The 14,395-nt window shown below is 36.2% G+C and overlaps 1 protein-coding gene across 1 annotated transcript in view; it reads right to left on the bottom strand.

The window, feature by feature from the left end:
- Window positions 1-14,395, bottom strand: part of ASCC3 (activating signal cointegrator 1 complex subunit 3) — a 336,448-nt gene that overhangs the window by 94,921 nt on the left and 227,132 nt on the right. The gene's annotated exons all lie outside the window — the stretch shown is intronic.

Raw genomic sequence — 14,395 nt, 5'->3', positions numbered from 1 at the left:
TCAGTGATAAAAATTTAGAAAGTATGGACAAAAAATTAACGGGAAAAATCAGTCATAATCCTACCAAAGAGTAGTCGTTCAAATTTAGGCTTTCTCACTGAACTTAGTGACCCGGGGGCAAGTCACATACCTTCTCTGAGCCTCAGTTTCTTCATTTAAAAAATCAAACTGGTATATACTTTTGCTTACTTCTCATTTCTTTAATCAACAGTTCAGTTAAATACTTTTCATATTTACTCTTTGATTTTTTTGGTAAATTATCTTTCCATTTATTGAGTAGCCTTTTTTCTTATTGGTTTGTGATAGCTCTTTATGTATTAAGGGTATCAACCCCTTGACCATCACATGGTATAAACTTTCATCTAATTTTATAAGTACTTCATTTTATTTATTTAATTTTTTTTACTTTATGGACTTAAAATTTTAAATTGCCCCCCCTTTTTTTTTTGCTTAGAAAACTTTTCCTCATCTTGAGATCAAATACATACTCACCTAATATTCCTTTAAATTCTGTTATAGTTTTATTTTTTACATTTAAATAATTAACTTGTAATTTTGTAACAGAAAGAATGGTAGAAATCTAAGTTTATTTTTCCTAAATAGTTAATTATTCTAGCAATATTGGTTAAGTAATTCCTTACCTTACTTATTTTAAATGCTAACTTTACTATTCAGAATTCTTATACATTCCAGTTTTTGCATTTTAAAACAGATTGCATTTCCAGCCTCAGTTTAGCTCATTGAATTTTATATGTGTAAACACTTTCTGAAACTTATATTTTATATATACTCTCAGAATATTCTATCACTTTCCATCCTACATGGAAGATTCTTAATGCAACACAGATTTTATGGCAACAAGCAGCAAATCTTATTTTCTTACAAAACTTACTTCCTGTAAAGAACTAAACAGAAAACCCAATCTCTTTCTGTTTAATGATAGACCTCTATTTGTCCCTAAAGAAGATGACGACACTAGGTGCAGCCTGGGCACCTTTTTGGGCAACTCCCTGAGGGCAGTAATGCAGAGACCAAGTGGTTTGAGAATATATGAGCATTGAGAAGAAGGACATGTTTTAGTTACGTCTACAGCTTCATGACCACATCAGTAAACAACAGTGGAGAAGGAACTTGGAAGTAGGCATCAATACATGTATAACTATTATATGCCTGAAGACTGAGATAGAAGTTGGAAGACTGACATTATTTTCAGACTTTATTTCCTTTTTGCCTTCTACTATTAATCACCTCGAATATACACAAGTATACCTGCAATACACCTATGTTCCTGGCTCTGCATATATCAGTAAACAGTTCACAAAATCTCCATCTAGAGAAACTTCAGGTGGCTGCTGCCACTTGGTAAAAATGCATAAGACAAACATATTCGGGGGGAGGGGTAAATTGGAAGATTGGGATTGACACATACACACTACTATATATAAAATAGATAAGTAACAAGGGCCTACTGTATAGCACAGGGAACTCTACTCAATACTCTGTAATGGCCTATATCGGAAAAGGATCTGAAAAAAGAGTAGATATATGTATTTGTACAACAGATTCACTTTGCTGTACATCTGAAACTAACACAACGTTGTAAATCAATTATACCCCAATTTTAAAAAAAAGACAAACATATTCATATAATGAAGCATTCCAACTGTTTTCATTCTTACTAATTTTATTTTCAATGGTTGGAAAAGTTTTCCAAGTTTTTTATGTGGGAAAAAGTTGTTTTACTCCAATAATCAAAAAATAAAAAGAAAGATGGAGTTTGGCTTTATAATAATTATTAATGTATAAAAAGCACTGCATAGACTAGGTAATATTTTAATAACATATACATCAGAAGTCTTATTTACCCACTTTCCTGAATTGAATGCAATATATAAAGAATTCATTCTGTTTCATAGTCACAGTACAGTCACCTGATATTCCTGCATTATTTTCTTTACAATCTGTTTAGCAAGAATATGGAAATGTATTAATATAAATGCTGACTACAAATGCATGCTATAAAGAAAGGTACTGTCCTGTCTCATAAATTATGTTAGCTGTTCTCAAGTGACAGCCTATCATCCTTTTTTCGTTCAATAGTTCACTGCATAAAATATCTTCAATTTACACTATCAAGAATAATTTATTATTCTTACTCTGACAATTAGTTTCGGGATTTTTCAGTTTCACAACTTAAATAGCAGTGTGTATGTATAACTTGTATAATTTGCAGTGTTCCATGGCAATGCCAATCATATCCAAAAAATAACATACCATTTACCATAGGAAAGCTGAGGAATCCTGTGGCAGGAGGTTTGGTGAGGCAGTAATATCTCGTCCTTTTGCATCAGGGAAGCCTGGCTGTTTCTCATTCCCTTCCCCCACTTTCACATAAATCAATGCATTAAAAAGAACTATTTGCCTATCTAAACTGGTAATGACCTAAAATCCTCATGAGGACAATCACAGAAAACAACTTCATTTATTACACGGTTACTGTGGATGAATTCTGAATTATTTGTGCATCATAAAAAAAGCAAAATTTATAGTAATGTTACTCAATCTTTAAGCATAAAATATTACTAGGACAGTCTGTTTAAATTTGAAAATATAATTTTTGATTAGATTATATGCACCTTCATCCCTACACTTAAAATAGGTTTCATCTGGATCAAAACAACATAACACAAGCAAAATTTTTCAGGAATTTAGGATAATGAAAGCTTAAAACATGATAATAGATATTATTTGTTGAGTACTTATTATGTGTCAGGCATTGTGCTTATCACTTTACAAAGATTATCACACTGAATCCTTTACACACATATAGCCCTAAAGTAACATGTAATTCTTTTATACAACACACTATGCTTCAAGTTAAAAGACTCAGTGGCCTCGAGTACTATATAGTAGTCTTTCTCAATTCTGGTTCCCTGAGCCTCACAAAAAAAAATATCTGAATTACCATCTTCTTAATTTCTCCAAGGATAGTTAGTACCATTCTAGATGGTTAGGAGAAAAGTTCATTTATTACATTCATTGGATGTCTTAGGACATGAAGCCTTAATTCTTGTTAAGAAAGGCTGATATAGAATTTTAAAAAGAATAATCATGTAACTAAAACACTTTGATAGAGGAAGTTTTACTTCCATAGTTCATTTCTGTTCAAGGAACGACTGCTGTAATGTGCAGGTATCTTTCCGATAAACGGCCCTTGAAATACATCTGACTGTATGTTAGTTAAACCAAAAAATTTTTTTCCGTATTATAAATAAAAACAGACCTATGCTCCTCCAAGCAGTGGTCTTTCTTTAGGGTGTGGGGGAGAAGGCACATATGTAAACTGTTGAACCAATTACTTTAACTTAATAGAAATTTTTTTTATATTTTAAATTTATTATACTCAAAAAGCTTTTGTAGAAAGATAGGATTCCATTTAAGTAGATACATTACTCTGTGCCTGAAATACATTCCAGTCAGAATATAATTCAGGGAGTTGATGACAATGCTGGCTCCAAAAGAAAGGAGGAGACCAGATTGGACAAGAATGAGCTAACAGATTGTGCAGCCCAGTTCTGTCCCTTTGAGTGTGATATATTGTTTCAAGATGCTAAAAACCCATACTTTCTCAAAGCGTATCTGTTGTGCTGGTTTTCCCATTTTCACAGAATCCTCATTATCAGAACTCTGTACTCTTTTCAAAGCACATCAGACTCAGACCATATGCCACTGAATAATGCTTATCAATTGTATAAAACACTCAATAAAAGATGTACCATACAGAAGAATAATGAAAGTTACAAAGACTTTCTTTTTTAAAAAAATAATTAAATATATCACATCTGGTACAGATGTTAAATGAAGTTGAAACATTTCCTCATAATTACTTTTATTCTTAAAATACACTTTGTATGATAAACCCTACAGACTGAAGGGGAAAAACTAAAATGTAAGAAACACTTTAGAACATTCTTTTGATCTACTAATAGGAAAAAAATTAAAAAATAAAATTAATTAAAGGTAGTAAGTTTCCAAACTTTACCAATACACCTCAGAACATATTCTCTTGCTGCCCCCTCTGAAACCCAAAACAAGCACACCTCAAAGTAATTTATGATACTGTTAATATATAAATACATTTATAAATGATTAAAAATATAATTATATGAGAAGTAAATATATAAATGAAATCTAAACAATAACATGTAAATCTTTGCTATTGTCTGCTAAATAAACACAATTTTCCGCTAAATAAACACTATTTTCAATGTCTGCTTTTAGTTTAGCCTGATTCTTAATTATAGCAATATCAAAACTGGGCTATATAGGGCTGAGATATTACAAAATTTTCCTTATTAATGTTTCCAACTTAATTCACTATGCTATTGGTAATTTTTGAGTATACATTTTATGCTTATTTCAATTTCTGGTGAGTTCAAATTCCAAAACATTCTTGGAGAACATTTTCATACATCTCTGTTTTTAAAATGCAGAGAAAGCTGATAAAAGGGACATTATAGAATTGATTTTCTAAAGTAACACAATTTTAAATGAACAAATACTATATTAATATGAATTAAATTTGTGAAGGACCACAAGCAAAAGATTATAAATATATGACCAAATTTTACCAGAGCTTCCAGCAAAAAGAATCTGTTTAAAAGATGTTACTCAATGTAATAACATTTATTGACTATTTAACTCTGTTCTAGGCCTGTTCTATGTACATTAAATGTACTAATACACTTAATCCTCGCAAGATTCTTGTGGGGATAGATTATCATCCTTTCACAGATTAAAGGATGAGGCTCAGAAGTGAAACATCCCACTTGCAGTGAGCAGTCAGTGCTGAACCCAGGAAGCCTGGCTCTAGTCCATGCTCTCAATCACAATGCCACCCTCTAAGCATCACATGAATGAGGGATATTTCAAATAACTACTTGAAGTAATGACATCATCCACTTGACTTAGGGCTGGACCACGTTGTTTTAAACGGTATACAAAAAGCAGATAAGATTTGAAATAATGAGTAATGTCCTAGACTCACACAGCTGGGGAACGCTATGCAGATGATTTGCAAATCTATCTCTTCTTTATTATTTGAGTATTTCTACTCCTATGCCTCAAAATGAAGAATACCTAAAATAACATTCTTTTCTAAACTAAGGTATCACCTCTCATGATTGAGAACAGCACAGCTCTTGTTGGTTGCTTGCATTTGATATTTTAGCTACTGACTTCTGTCCCCGTCAAATGACACACACCCTTACTTTGACTTTTCCATCTTCTCTAGACAGTATGTTGTCCATGATTCCATTACTGTGTGGGACGGTAAAAGAACATTACTCTGAGACAGCCACTCTGGTTTTGAGCTCCAACGCTCCACTTACTTGCCTTGTGCTATTGGGCAAGTCACTTAATTCTTCTAAGTTTCAGTTTCTGCATCTGTAAAATTGGGATAACAGGAACAACCCTCCCAGAGTTCATGATTAAATGGGATAAGTCTTTAGTGAACTATAAAGTACTTGATAAATATAGCAATTATTACTAAGCATAATAAGAGCATTGCCTCTTTAGTCAATAGGACATATATGATATCAACTAAGACAAAATAAAAAAGAACAGTCTATCTTGAAGCTGCTCTTAATTACACAAATATTCCATGAGACCCAACTCAGTTCAATGTCCAATGTTCAGCAAATCTGTAGATAATGTCTGTTTTGACACTTAATATTCTGAGCCTAATAGTTTTCTTTATTGGGTAGTCATTAAGAGGTTTGAAGCTTGATCAAAATAGAAAGCACTTGGGGTGGGAGTTGTGTATCATGAGCTAAATCTATTTTAGTTTGATAAAACAGATTGTTCAAGTTGAAAATGTGGTTACCCTACATTAAACTCAACTTAATTTCTGATTTTTAACAATCTCCAAGTCCATTTTCAAAGCCTGGTACTAACTTCTTACCTACAGGAAGAGGTCAATATATATATGTTGAATGAAAAAGCAAATGAATCAAAGAAAGCTATAGTAAAATGTCAGTAGTAGAAATTCCACCAAATCTGAACTTGTGATCAATTTGTGTAAATCTAGGCTATAGCTCATCTTTGTACGTCTATAAAGGTTTTACTTGTAATGAGGTTGGGTGAGTTATGTTTAGCTTAAAATGAAAAAATTTTCAAGCATCAAAAAATCCCTTCAGTATTAAGCACGTGGAAATAACACCAATTCTACTTTTCATGAACGTGCTCCTCCTGTGCACCTATGCTACAGTTTTTCATTAATTCACTTCAAAGCATTGTGTAAATTTATAATTAGCACATTTCCTTAATTATATTCAGTGTCATCTGTGTGAGTCTTCTAACCAATTAATTTGAATTAACAAGGTTTAACAATACTATGTTCCAAGGAATTCTTATCTTCCATACTCCTCCGATTTTCATGTTATCCACATCTGGATTCTTTTCATATTGTGCTTCAGTCAGAAAGCTATCCCCTTTCCTGCTTCAGATTATTTCCCAGCATCTACCTTCTGGTGGTACCGCAGACTTTAGAACACAACTCAAACATTGTGGTCCAGGACCTTCAGGGCAAAAAGGCTTGTAGGACTCTGTTTAATTCATTCCTACTTGTAAGGATAAGGGGGAAAAAAAAAGCTAGTTGTCTTTGATGTGCTTTTCTTTTAACTACCTGAACCTTATTTAACAGTGTGGAAGAAGAAAGGGTTAGCCGTGATGCTAATTGGACAGACACACAGAGGAGTTGAGGAGGAGAATATAAGTAAGACTGAAGAATAAAGTCTAATCTTCAGCCAGGGTTCTGCTTTCCCATCCCAGATATGCATCTCATGCAAGGTGTGAGTGATGAAATAAGCACAGTATTCTGAGCTTTCAATCAGTAAACCCGCTCAGAAGTAAGGGTGTTCCCTCTGCTCTTTTATCTTTCCAAGCAGGTTGGCAACTATCCAGATACCAGCACCATTCACCCTTGCACGTCAAACCAGACTGCAGAGTATTTGGCAGAAGCCAATGAACCACACTTGTTAGGCACTAAATAATAACTAATTAAATTACATAGAAAGGCTTCTAGAAGGAGTTGTATATGCTATTTGCCTCCATTTCCTTACCCTCCCACCCATTTATTCCTCAACTCCTTCCAAACTGGCTTATGTTCACAACATGTCACTGACCCTACTTGCCAAGTTCGTCCAAGATGTCCAAGTGCTAAATCCCACAGGTGTTTCTCTGCTCTCATCTCACTCAGCTCCCATTAACATCTGATGTAGTCAAGCACTCCTTCCTTCACGAACCCTTCCTGTCTACAGTGTTCTAGGACACTGTGTTTCCTCACTGGCACTGCTTTCTCAGGGTTAGTTGCCAGCTCATTTTCTACCTAAGCTCACAATGAGAGAGTCCCTCAGGCCTGCCTTCTGATCTCCACACTCCTTATCTGAGGGTCTCAGGTGCTCACCTGGGTTTAAAGGCTGCTTCTATGCAGATGCTCCCAAGTTCGTATATCTCACATTCTCTGTGGGTTTTACAGACTTCCTACATTTAACTGCCTTGAGATCTCCATTTAAGTCTTGGAGATACAAATTAACATGTCCAAAATATAACATTCTTTTCTTTTTTCTTTCTTTTTTTTTTTTTAAGCTCAGATCTGTCTTCTCCGTCTTTCTCTCTCCATCCTAAATCTGTCTCCTCCTTCCTCTCTATCCTACAGTCTCAGCTCTCCCCATTTCAATAAATGACACTATTATTTACTCAGATGTTTAGGGTTAATAACTGGGGCACCATTCTTGATTCTTTTCAGTTCTTGAATCTCCATTTCTCATCTATTAGAAAGTCCTATTGCATCTAGCCCCAAATATATTTTTTCATTCCCACTGTTACCACTCTAGGTGGCCCCTAGGTCACCACCATCGTTAATTCCATGCTTACTTCTACTTCAATCCATTTTCCACTAAGCAGCAAAAGTGATCTTAAAATGTAAATTGGGGTATGTAATTTGTTTAGCTTAAAACCCTTTAATGCCCTGGAACACTCCTCCCTCAGATATCTGCTTAGTTTGCTTCCTTGCTTCCTTCAGTTCTTTGTTCAAAGGTACCTTCATCAGGGAGGCCTTCTCAACTTGTATTAATGTACAACATTCCACTACCATCTCTGGCATTCCCTGTTCCCTTTAACTTGCTTATTTTTTCCCCCACGTGAATTATTACAACTTGACATAGTTGCTTATTAGTTATCACTCCCACTAGAATGTTAATTCCATAGGGCAGGAACTTTACCTGACACACAGAAGGAGCTCAATAAATGTTGGTCTAATAAATGAAAAAATGACTGTCTTCCCACAGTACTTAGAATAAAAATCCAAGCTCCTTAACCGTGGGGCTATGGCCTTGCATGAGCTGGCTCCTGCCTGTCTCTCAAATGTAACTTGTACCACCCTCCTCCTGCTTATGCGGCTCCAACTGGACTGATCTTCTCCCTGTTCCTTTAACATGCTCTCCCTTCACCTGAAACGCTGTTATCTTCTCTCTTTGTGTAACCAGCTTGTTCTTATGCTTTGGTGCTCAGCTTAAATGTCATCTCTTTAGAGAAGTCTTCTCTGACTAATCTATTTAAAGAAGCCTCCCATTACCCTATTCTATTTCATTTCTTATTGGTTTCTTCCATACAATTTTCATAATTTGATATCAACTTATTTATTTAATCATGCATATATTTTTAAATTTCTATTTTCTTCACTTAAGCTCTTTGAGATTTGGGATCAGTAAGGCTAACACACAGTACTTGGTAAGTTGTAGACATTCAATAAATATATGTTAAATAAACGAATACTTTACAAATTCTCTTAAGAGCTACCTATTGATTGAAGTTAGAGGATTATTTAACGGATATTTTTGAGCCGGGGGAGAAAGAATTCCTGACTATGTAATACCAGGTAACCTTGCAGCTGAAGCCGCTGATCATGAACTGGATGTTATCTGAGCTATCTAGCTATATATGTGAGTGCTCCTAGCAGCACTCATCATTATTAGAAATAAGAGGAGCTGATGGAAGAATATCATGAAAGGTGATCCATGAACCCTCCATGTGTGTGCCTATTCCTGCCATACTATCCCTACTTCAACCTATGTACCTAGGCCCCATGGGTATTTCTTATGTCAAATTGACTGAGGGGGAAAAAATTCCAAATTCCAAATGGCTCTGAACAAGATTGTGGCACCATAAGAAGTACACTGATGTGGTATTATGGTCCTTTCACGGATAACTCTAAGGAAAGGAGTAGAAGTTGAGTGTTATGTATTTCCTTGTCACTTTCCTACAAAGTAGAGATGATGTAAATTGATGATCCATCCTTTGCTCTGTAGTTACTGGATTAGCCAAATGGTCAGGAGCTTGGCAAGAGTGCTATTGGAAGACAAGTGGCAAGAAAGGCATAAGTTTTATGTAGATGAACTTTTAGAATGGTGCTAGAATAAACAGCTACCTATATCCCATGAAGATGTTTACCAAAAAGTTAACAGCAGTGTGGAAAATGCTGTTAACAGCCAAGTGGGCATCTGAGGGTACCCAGCAGCTTCCCTTCCAGGCCCCATGTCTTTGTGCAATGGTTTCATGTACTAAGTGGCTCCATGGTGGAAGAGATGAAACTCTGCCTGGGCTAAACATGGACTTCTACTTCCTCAGGCTGACCCACTACTGCCACGGCTCAGTGCCCCATATGCCACCAACACAGACAACCCTGGGACCATTATAAGTACCTTCGCCATGGGAACAGACAGCTATCTGGTGGTAAGGGAATTATACTGGACCCTTTCTATCACAGAGGGGACATCTATTTGAGATGATGTCTAGAATGGATGCTATAGATTTTGATTCTCCTATCCTGCCCATCATGTCCTGCCAGTGGCTTCAATGGTAGGATTACTGAATGCTTTATACATCTTCATGATGTCCTGTATGATCATGTTTCTGACTGAAGAGCTCATATCATAGAGAAAGATTAAGACAATGGACGCCATGGGATCCACTGTTCCTATTATGTCTCTCATTACCCAGAAAGAGCACGTTTTATAGATTAATGACTCAGAGTGGCAGCTGAGAGACATTACTTTGGCAAGGTTGGGGTGCTATTTTGTAGGATAAGGTGTATGCTCTGAACTAAGCAATCATTAAATGATACTACTTCTCTCACTGCCAGAACATACAGTTCCAGGAACCAAGTAGTCAGTGTGTGCAGATGTCTTCTGCAAACATAGCTAATAAACCACTTGGAAATTTTTTGTTTCCTTTCCCTATACCTCTAGCTCTTCTAGTTTACAGACTTAATATCCAAGGGATGTAACAATTTACTTGGAAGCTGAAACAGCCACAGGGCCATTTGAGGCCCGTATGTTACAGGGTGAGCAAGCAAAATATGGTCCTGGTGTAGTTTAGGTGACTGACCCTGATGGAAAAATTGGGCTACTGCTATACAATAAGGAGAGGGAAAACTCTGAATGGACCTCAGAGAAATCTTCTCACATTTGGAAAATAAATCAAAGTTCTAAAAAACCCTATATACTAAGCATATATGAACATCCAATTTCCAGTGTCTCAGTAATGTAGGTTTTGGTAACTCGACTGGATAAAGAATCGTAATTAGCTTAGGGGCTGGTTGAAGAAGTGTACAGGTGATGGATAGCAGAGAAAATAAATCACAAATATCTTTTTAGCTCCCCAATCAGTTGCAGAAACAAATACTGTGGTCTCTACCCTTTCTATCTCATATATGTACTAACATATTTTATTTATTTCTTTCTTTATTTTAAAATTTATTTATTTTATTTTTTTGGCTGCATTGGGTCTTCATTGCTCTGCGTGGGCTTTCTCTAGTTGTGGCAAGTGGGGGCTACTCTTTGTTGCGGTGCACGGACTTCTCATTGTAGTGGCTTCTCTTGTTGCGGAGCACGGGCTCTAGGCGCGCGGGCTTCAGTAGTTGTGGCACGTGGGCTCAGTAGTTGTGGCTCACGGGCTCTAGAGCACAGGCTCAGTGGTTGTGGCACATGGGCTTAGCTGCTCCGTGGCATGTGGGATCTTCCCGGACCAGGGCTCAAACCCGTGTCCCCTGCATTGGCAGGCAGATTCTTAACCACTGTGCCATCAGTGAAGCCCTGCACTAACATATTTTAACTAACAATATGTTACATATTTTAACTAATTTCATTTCTCTTTCCTCTCCCTATCCTCTACTGTTGAATATAGCATGTGTTAATTGTGGGTAACTTTATCACTTAGTCCATTGCCTAGAGAATATTGAGAGAGGATTGCCAAAGAACCAGAGGGTGACTGGATATCATCAAGAGATCTAGGATTAATGGATTTAATGATGAAATTTTCAGTTGCCCCCCTTGGGGAGGGATGAGTGGATTTTGGTTATATGAGGCAGAATTGCATTGTTAGAAGAAAGTTGTTTTTTTAAGTGTAGGTTTGGAGAGACTGTGTATCAATGAGTTTGGACAAATAATAGACTAGAGTGAACCTTTACTGCTTGTACCTACACTGTTTTTAGACAGCCAGTATCTGAAAATCCCTCAGTAGAGGCCAAAGTGAAGAAGATATTCCCTATTCCTGCTGCATGCTAGAGATTGAAGTTCAGGCATTCAGATGTTTCTGTCTTGAAACTGAAGCTTGAGAGAGTGAGGCAAAAGCCCAAGAATGGTTTGAGGTTAATGGTGGAAGTGGTGGCTGTCCAACTGAGAATTCAAGAGACAGGGCAGCACATGCCCACAAACTTTTGAAATCAGCGCAAGAAGTCTTCATAATGGCAAATATGAAAGGGCGTTACTTTTGGGGTTTTCTCATTCTGCAGTATGATTTCATATCAGTGATCCACCTGAAGAGGATCTGCTTCCTAATACTTTACTTTAGGTAAAGTAAAGAGACTTTACTGGGTTAAAAAGTTAGATGGACAACTCCTTTTCTCTTTGCTGAGAAACAAAATACAACACATATATTCTCTCTTGGTCATATTCTCTTTCTCCAGCCTCTTCAGATTTGCCCTAGCTTTCTTTCCTCCCCCACTGAACCTCTCTCCTCCCACCTCCACATCGAGGGACACTTTCTGACTTCACACCATTCAGTTTCAGAATGACTTTGATGCTACCCTCTTCCACAAGCACCCTGCTTCACAGCTGCCAGGATAACTGCTCCCGTGTTTACTCTGCCTCCTTGAATGCTCAAGTTGTCAACACTGGAGTCCTAACCAGAGTACTCATGACCTACCACAGAACACCAACCTGACACTGTCCAAGGAGCAGCAATAGGAATCGTCACTAAGTGTCTAGCCCCGGATATTACAGAAGATAACTCTTACAAAATTAAAGTGTTAAAAAGTCCTCCTAATTTAATTATTTAGGGGATTCAACAACGCACGGAAACACCTGCTTTATAGGAGGTTTTGGTATAATCAGAATGAATTTGCATAATAATTGGTTATAAACCCTCAGAAATTTTGATTTTAAAGGTGATTGCTTTTAGAGGCAGGAATAAAAACAAAGCCTGGGTTGTCTCATTCTTGAGATGGGCTTAGTGACACAAAATGTGCAGAAATGACAATTTCTAGCTGTCTATCTTAGCAATGAAAGTCTATGAAACAGCAGAAACCATGCAAGTAAATTCTATGGTTTCTAATGAGCCTTGGTGATAGATTTTTGGGTTAAATAAAAACAAAACAAAACAACACAGAGAGGTAGTTCCATATAATGGCTGAGCTGTCCAGAATTCCTTAGGTCTCATACCTTAAAATAAAAAAATAAAGAATAGTAGAGTTGTACTATAGTTGGGGGAGAGCACATGAGGTTCACATTTGAGGTTCATGTGAGTCACATATGTGCTAAAGGCACAGCTCTTATATATATGAGCAAACATCCCAAAATGGATTCAATAAGTAGGTACCTTGCACCTTGACTTCTAAGAAAAGTCTCCATTAGGAACACTGTTAGGGATAAGACAAAAGAAGAAAACAAAAACAAAAACAAAAAACAAAACTAAGCCTAGATAGATGCTGCACATAAACTAAACTGTCAATATTCCATACAACTATTTTTCAGCATTTGCCTTCTAAGTCAAGACATTGTTTAGACAAAACAGGGTGATTATTTGAGCACAATAATTAAATAACACAGGACAAGGAACTTCTGACAAAATTATTTTGATTTTAAATGATCTTGAATTATACACCTTGTATATGCCTACAAGTCACAGTAAGGAAGTAATGATGAAACTTAAAAGACAAAATGATAAATTTCACTCTACTTCATGGAGTCACGTGACACCTTTTATATGAAGCTAATTTTGGGGTCATCTGTGGTCCTATGCAAGAACACTTTGAAATATTTACTATTATTAGTTAACTAATATTAGTTAATGTATGACCATAATATACATGGTACAGTCCAACAGGGGTACTAACCCTAAATGAGTCATGAGATGTGGAAGGGGAGAAATATGTGACTGTTGACACTGACACTAGCGGGCCAGGACCAGCATGTTTACTGTTCTTCAGGCTGCGTGAGATGAGAAAGGGGAGATGTGCAGGGAGAAGGAGGACAATGCAACAGTTTTATTACCGATATCAACTATTTTTTCATCATAACTCCAACTAGGAACATATTTTTAAAAACTGGAAAAGTATTAGAAAAGAAAAATCGCTGTCTACAAATCTATGGAGGGAAGGAGGTATACCTACGTTTAGAAGTATTAGAAGGAATCACAAACCATATAAACAGACTGTATCACATAAAATGCAAAAACTGCTATTCGAAAAAACAACTAAGATAAATGACATTCAGTGAACTACCAAAATTTACTAATAAAGTAGATGAAAGATTAATACGTATATATAATCAATACATATACATGGAAAAAAGTGACATCACAAGGCATACCTCATTTTATTGTGTTTTGCAGATATTGTGTTTTTTTTACAAATTGAAGGTTTCTGGCAACTCTACATTGAGCAAGTCTATGAACACCATTTTTTCAACAACATTTGCTCACTTCATGTCTCTGTGTCACGTTTTGGAAGTTCTCTCAATGTTTCAAACTTTTTCACCATTATTATATTTGTTACAATGAGCTGTGATCAGTGATCTTTGATGTCACTACTACGACTACCGAAGGCTCAGATGATGGTTAGCGTTTTTTAGCAATAGTCTTTTTACATTAAGGTATGTACATTCTTTTAAGACATAATGCTATTGCACACTTAACTGACTATAGTATAGTGCAAATATAACTTTTGTTATGATCTAGGAGACCAAAAATTTCGTGTGATTTGCTTTATTGCAAGGTTTGCTTTATTGCAATGGTTTGGAACCCAATCTACAATATCTCCAAGGTAAGCTTGTATAGT

Source organism: Mesoplodon densirostris, chromosome 12 (genome assembly GCF_025265405.1).
Source record: "Mesoplodon densirostris isolate mMesDen1 chromosome 12, mMesDen1 primary haplotype, whole genome shotgun sequence".
Classification (NCBI taxonomy): domain Eukaryota; kingdom Metazoa; phylum Chordata; class Mammalia; order Artiodactyla; family Ziphiidae; genus Mesoplodon; species Mesoplodon densirostris.
The sequence above is the reverse complement of the archived record's forward strand: the minus strand, read 5'-3'. Positions and strand labels throughout refer to the sequence as shown.